The following is a 7,396-nucleotide window of genomic DNA, read 5'->3' on the forward strand; positions in this document are numbered from 1 at the left end:
AGGAAGGCCTATTGCTTTTTTTAGTGAAAAGCTAAATGATGCCAAGAAAAGATACTCATCTTATGACTTGGAGATGTATGCTCTAGTACAGTCTTTGAAGAAGTGGAGGCCCTATTTACTGCCTAAGGAGTTCATATTTTTTTACTGATAATCAGGCACTCATTTTAATAAATAGACAAGAGAAGCTAAACCACTGACACATGAAGTGGGTAGAGACCCTACAAGCCTTCACCTTCACCCTCAAACACAAGAAGGGAGTCAAGAACAAAGTTGCAGATGCTTTGAGAAGGAGGGTCTTAACTATCAACCAAATCAAGATGGAGAGTGTTGGTATTGATTCCTTGAAGAGTATGTATGATGCTAATGAAGACTTTGGAGAGATATACAAGGTATGTGAAACCTTTGGTGAGAGATGCCATATTGATTTTTCTAAATTTCTGATACAAGATGGATTGTTGTTCAAGGGAGTGCATTTGTGTATTCCTAAGTGTTCCATGAGGTTTAATATCATTAGGGAGAAGCATTGTAGAGCCACAGCAGGTCATTTTGGCCTTGACAAGACCTTAGACCTTGTGAAGAGACATTATTACTGGCCTAAATTGCAGGTAGATGTAAGGAAGTTTGTGGAGACATGTGTAATATGCCAGAAAGCCAAGGGGAAGTCCACAAATATAGGTTTGTATTAGCCTTTACCCATTCCTTCTAGGCCATGGGAGAGCGTAAGTATGGACTTTGTATTGGGTCTTCCTAGGACAAGGAGGGGATTTGACAGTGTCTTTGTAGTGGTGGATAGGTTTAGTAAAATGGCTCATTTATTGTCATGTAAGACTTCTTGTGGTGCATCATATATTGCAGACCTATTCTTCAAATAGATAGTTCGGATACATGGATTGCCCCTAAACATCATTTGAGACATAGATGTGAAGTTCATAGGTCACTTTTGGAGGACCCTTTGGAAGAATTTGGGGACTAACCTAGCTTTCTCATCAGCCTAACATCCTTAAACAGATGGGCAAACTGAAGTTGTCAATAGGTCATTGGAAAACCTATTAATTTGTTTGACAAGGCAACATGGAGGAAAATGGGAGAGTATAGTATCATACACAGATTTCTCTTATAATGATACCATCAATAGAAGCACAAGGAATTCTCCTTTCCAGATTGTATGTGGCATCCACCCAAGGGGAGTGTTGGAGTTAAGGGATTTACCCAAGGAAGAGTCCATTAGTGCAGATGGTGAAGCTTTTGCATCAGCCATCAAAGAGGTGCATGACCAAGTCAATTCTCATCTCCAACAATTTGCAGTGAAGTATAAGGCTCATGCTGATAAGAAGAAGAGAGATGTACAATTTAGTGTTGGGGATTTTGTAATGATACATTTGAAGAAGGAGAGACTCCCAAAAGGCAAATATACCAAGCTCATGCAGAGGAAGATTAGACCATGTTAGATATTGAAGAAATGTGGACAAAATGCCTATGAGATCCAACTTCCTCCTGATCTTGGATTATCACCCATTTTCAATGTGTGTGATCTTACACTTTTCAAAGGTAGTGACAATGAAGGGGAGGAACCAACACAGGTTGTAGTAGACAATGTCATTCCAAGGCATGAATTACCTAAGTTGAGCAAAGTGTTAGACACTAGAGTCAAAAAGAAGAAAAGGAACAAAGAGTACATTGAGTACTTGGTGGCTTGGCAGGACAAACCAGACTCTGAGGTAGTTTGGATGACAAGTGAGAAAATATCCAACCATGGTGCAGATTTACAAACTTTGATGTCAAGTGGGCTTGAGATCTCTTCTCCTAAGGAGTATGGTGCAGGAGCACCTCATCAACAAGATATTCATGACCCTAAGGATGGAGACTAGGATTATTAGGATTTCTTAGTGTGTCTTGTGTTTCATGTATGCAACAAACCCCACCATGTAAGCCCATGTCATCAATTAGGCAATTTGATAAGCCAATTAGGACAGTCTGATCAATAGGGTTAGTAGATGATTTATATTTGTGTTTGATAGGTTGTAGAAAATTTTCATGAGTTTTTGGTTTATCCATGTATGTGGATTCCAACCTTAGCCAATATGACAACATTTTGTGCAAAATTGTAAAAAATGCAACTTTTGAGTGCAAAAGTGCAACTTTTTGAAAATCATTTGGGGGAAGCCTTTAAATGGATCCAACCTACTCCAAATTATGTGGGAAACCATTATAGAGTTGTATAAGCCTTGTGGAAATGATTCCCAAGGTTTTTGTTGTTGTAATTAGAGTTTGTGAAGCAGTAATACACAAAATACTACAATTTTCCTAGAAATTCTGAGTTTGAGGGAGTTGCATGTGCCTGTATGGATTGATTTGGATCCCGACATCCATGGAGTAGGTAGAGAGATGATATATATTTTTTTTTGTTGTGGTCTGAGGTCCTAATTATTCTGGAGTAGAGAGAACCCTCCATTCTTCTGACTGCAACCTGAAATTTGAGGGTTTGGAGAGGGTTTTGGATGAAAATGGCCTTATCTTGCATTCTAGTCCATTAGAAGATTCTTAATTTGGAGGGATACAGGATAAGCCTCTGTAATTTATAGTTTTCATGGTTTTTTTTAGGGGAAACTTGGTTGTGTTTAGAAAGGAGCAAAATTAGGTAGGCATCTCTATGTGACTACCTAGGACAAGATTTAGGACAGTCATCATAAGTTGTCATTGAGGTGGATTCCAAGTGTGAAACCTATAATTAAAGGTTTCTCACTATCTCCCACATTCCCATAGAGTTGGTTTTCCATTTTGGATCCATTGATTTGTGGTTGCTTTGGAAAATAGGGCTAATTACCCTTATTAGGTCTCTTGGTCTCTACAAGGATCAGACCTTGTAATTGCAGATATGGTAAAACCATTTTGGGGATTAGTAAAACTTCCAAAGGGTGTTTGAAATGGTAATTGTTTTGTATGGGTTTTTGCAACATTTTTGAGTTAAGATCCATTTTATCACCAAATAGGGCTACAAGCCTAGGGGGTAGGTTTCTAGAGGTATAAGAAATTAGAGTCTAATCCCTAAACCAATGCTTGGAAAAGTTTCTAATAGCCATAAATGAACCAAATCCTAAGCCGTTAGGAGCAGGGTGTCATAGGATGTTGTAGGGTAGGTATTGAGGCAACTGCTCATCTTGAGTAGGCCCAAGCCTAGTGAATGTGTGTGTAGTTTCATCCAAGGTGTGGAGTCCCCTTGTGATCATTTGAGGGGTGATAAGTCTAACCTTGTTTGGGCTTATCCTTAGGTGTGTGGGTAGGGCTTTGAATCAGCCCTTTATGCATTTAAACTTCGAGGAGATCTTAGTGAAGATGTGAGATTGAATGCTTGCTAACAATCCATGAGTGATGATGATTTTATAAATACTAGAGAGTTTAGGCAATTTGTCATTATAAATTTGACAAATGAGATGGAAAGGAGTAGTGGTATTAACTTTGAAGATCTAGAAAGTGAAGAAAGGCTGAGAATGAAGGATGAAGTGTTGAAGGCTGCAAAGGAGCAATTTGTTGCTATGACTCTAGAGATAGGAAGGGAGATTGTGAAAAGGTGTGGAGTACTCCTTTTGGAAGGATGTGACATTTCCTCTACTATTGTCTTTGATGAATTTAGAAAGAGACATGGAATAGATTTAGATTCAATGGATCTAGCACAAAGAGAAAAGGTACTTTCAAGAGTACTATTCGATGACCATCTTCATCAACTAGTAATTTGGTGCCTTCATAGAGTTACAAAAAGTCCTATGATGACCTATGAAATTGATCAATGATTTAGAATCCTATTAGTCAAGAGAGTGGCTAACAATATCCATTATAGAGGCAACAAGATTCAATCTAAATGTATCAAAGTTTACTCATAAGGTGGCCTTGAAGGAAGAGAAAGAGGTCACCATTCTGAGAGAAAGAATGACAAAATTGAAGAAACAACTATATGCAGGACCTACATACACACCTCCGGGTAGGATTGAGCATACTTCTGATGAAGTTATAGGATTAAGAAATGATTTGGCTCAATCAGTTTGATTAATGAGAAGGATGTGCTAAATATGAATGATTTGTAGATGGAAAGGAGAATAAAGTTAGATGTGGAAAAGTCACTATTGGAATCAAAGATCAATGAAATCTTGGACCATGCAAATGCAGCGTGGGATGAGCATAGGGAGTTGTTAAGGCTTTCTCTAGAACATTTTATGGCTTTCTCATTGTCTCATATGAGAAAAATAATTGTAGTATTGGATATATATCACTAATTAAGCCTCTCCCAATTTTCTTACATGCCATGATTGAGGGTCTTAAGACTAAGTTTGAAATGACAAAACAACTCTTTACTATTATCAGGATGTATACACAAAAAATTGACAGTGAACTCTGAGACTTCCATTGCCTAGTCACCAGTCACATACCTACTTTGTTTGATAGAGAGAAAAGAAGAACAAAGGGAGAAAAGGTCCTGATGTCCAAGCCAAAATGGAAAGTTGACATCGAAAAAATTCAGAACTAGATGTTTCCAAATTTAATTTCAGAAGATACATAGTTCATCAGGAAATTAGGGTCATACATGGATGCACTCTCAAGGTTTGATAGTAGTATGGCCAGAATGGAGGTGACCAGATCAGAAATTGAAGACATAGAATACCATCAACACCTCAAAGCTCTCCAAGACCTCAAAAAACATGGATTTGATGACTTCTAGTCCCTTCCTCCTCTCTTTTCTATGTTTTCCTGATTTTGAAATTTTAAATTTTCAAATTGTCACTTTCCCGCCTTCTTATTATCTTGCTTATTTATTTCTTCTTCTTAGTTATAAAGATATTTGATGGTGTATTTCTTGATTAAATCACTCATCTTTTCTTCTACCTCAAAGATCTTTTATCTCTATCTTGCGTATTTATTGAATATCTTTGGGAAGAGCTCATAAGCTTCTCTCTGTCACTATGTATTAAATAGGTCTATATGATTATCATAATTTTCAATTTGATAAGGGATCTTGGATGAAGAAAAGGAAGATTCTAAATCATCTTAGATCATCTCTAACAACTACCAACAGTGGAGGAGAAGTAAATAATATATGTCTTTGTCAGGAAGCTAAAAAGTTTTTTGTCTTTTTCCTATTAGTCAATCACCTAATTTTTTATTTTGTAAAAGGCTCGAAGCTTGTTGCATCCTCAATTTTTCTATTTAAGAGGATATTCAAGGCCTTGTTTCCTTCTTTTTCTTCCTCGAGAAAAAATTAAATTCATACAGCTTGAGGCTATTGTACTATTTTTTTCACCAAGGGTGAACAACATACAAGAGTGTTCATATGTTCTATAGTGCAATATTATGATTATGTGTCATCTTTCATTTGCAGTAAATCTTTGTGAAGGATATGTACACATGTTTTTCATAATACAAACATCTACAAATCCAATTCTATTATTTTTATGTTTTTTTTTAATCTTTTTGTTATCCAAAGTCTTATACGAATCAATAAAATCAAAGGTTTTTGGTTCATGTCTCTTCATTGTGTTGATCAGTTTGAATGATTTTTAGCATCTTCTAAAGTAAGAGATTGAATATACTAATCTTGTTCAAAGAGGTTCTATATAGAGAATGAGAATTGAGGTACATTTGTGAAATTCATTTCATGTTATGACTGATATCAGGTATCAATAATACTAGGCAAAAGATGGTGCAAACATGCATATTTTATATTGTAATAATGATTCATCTAGTTTTTGGCCCAATGGATATGGCACTAATCATGATAATGAATACTTAAGTATGGAAAGAAGAAGGATTTATCAAAAACAAATACAATAATCATTTTAAGTTTGTTCATTTTTGCTTTCAAGTACATAGAATAACTGGTTCTCATTGTGATCATAATTACATAAGGATGAATACCACATCCCATTAGGTTTAAAGATCATTGACTTACATAGAAGTTTGAGAACACATATGTTTACTTATCATATAAGTTAGGATAATTTCAAAGATGTTACTGACAAGTGATACTCACTTAGGCCTAACAGAGCCTGAAGTGTCGAGAGTGTGATTAGTTCCTTATCCCTAATCATCACTCTACCAATTGGCCCATTGATCCAAGGCCATGAAGATTGAGGTTGGCCTCTCATAGAGGAAATTTGGAGTAATCAGTTGGAAATACAAATAGACACATCTTTCTGTTGGTATTTTGATGATGTTTAGTTGTGATTGTCATTGATGGACACACACTTATTTGTTATATGAGTTATTCTCAATTGGTACTATGTGGTGTATTGTTCAAACCGGTATTATATGCCATTGAATGCACAGCCTTTGTTTGTTGAAGACTATCAATATTTACAGAAAGTGCTTACCAGTCAAAGAGGTATGAGGACTTCAAGAGGTACGAGGACCCCAAGCAGCAGCCAATCTTTTTAGGATTGGAATACTATGTTCCATTTTACCATTCTTTGTTTGTAAAACTGGTAATCGATATACTGTTTTTTGTTAACCAGCAAACTTGTAAAGTGTGATGAGTTATCATCCACTGACACCATTGCAGTGATTCTGTACCATGTTACAATTTGTGTCTATATGCACTGTGCCTAGGAAATTGTAGTCTAATCTCATTGGACTGACATGAAATTAGATTCCTATATGAGGACATCATGTCTAGGGTTTTGGATGTATGAGTGTGAAGTGTCACGTAAGAAGATTAGGTCTTTGCAAGAAGGTATTTTGCGATAGAGATTGAACATACGAAGGACAAAAGACTGAAGTAATGCTACAATGCATTAACAAAGAGCTATCAAGTATCTAAATAAGCATTTTGTGCTACTTTGTAGATCACTTACTTGTTGATTACTAATCTCTTCGACAAGTCAGAAACCCTTAACCGGGTAGGCTAAGTTAAGCCTGTTCTAAATCCTCTAACAAGGTGGTTCACAGTTGTGGATCTGAAATCCTTTATCAGGGTAGTCTTTAACATGACTTATCTCCTAACAGAGATCAAGATTCCTAACAGGATGTGTTCTAGTGAAGAACATTGTAAGGCCTTAACCAGTCTGACCTTAACTAGTCTGGTTGCTATTCTGCAGATAGTAGACTTGTGAGTTTTACTCACCGTGGTTTTTTCCCATTTGGGTTTCCACATAAAAATATCTCGTGTTATTGTGAGTGAATGTTTTATTTGTTATTTGGCTTGTTTGTGTATTAACCGGTTTACTGTTTAAAGGGCTATATCGGTCTGCAGTAAAATTGCTTAAGTGTTTGGTAAAGTTTTTAGGTATACAAATTCACCCCCCCCTCTTAGTATTCATCAACTGGTATTAGAGCCAAGCTTTCTTTATGTCTAACCACTTGAAAAGAGATATGGGGGAATACAACATGAAGGAAATCACTCACTGTCTGG

The sequence above is a fragment of the Cryptomeria japonica genome, chromosome 6 (genome assembly GCF_030272615.1).
Source record: "Cryptomeria japonica chromosome 6, Sugi_1.0, whole genome shotgun sequence".
Lineage (NCBI taxonomy): Eukaryota > Viridiplantae > Streptophyta > Pinopsida > Cupressales > Cupressaceae > Cryptomeria > Cryptomeria japonica.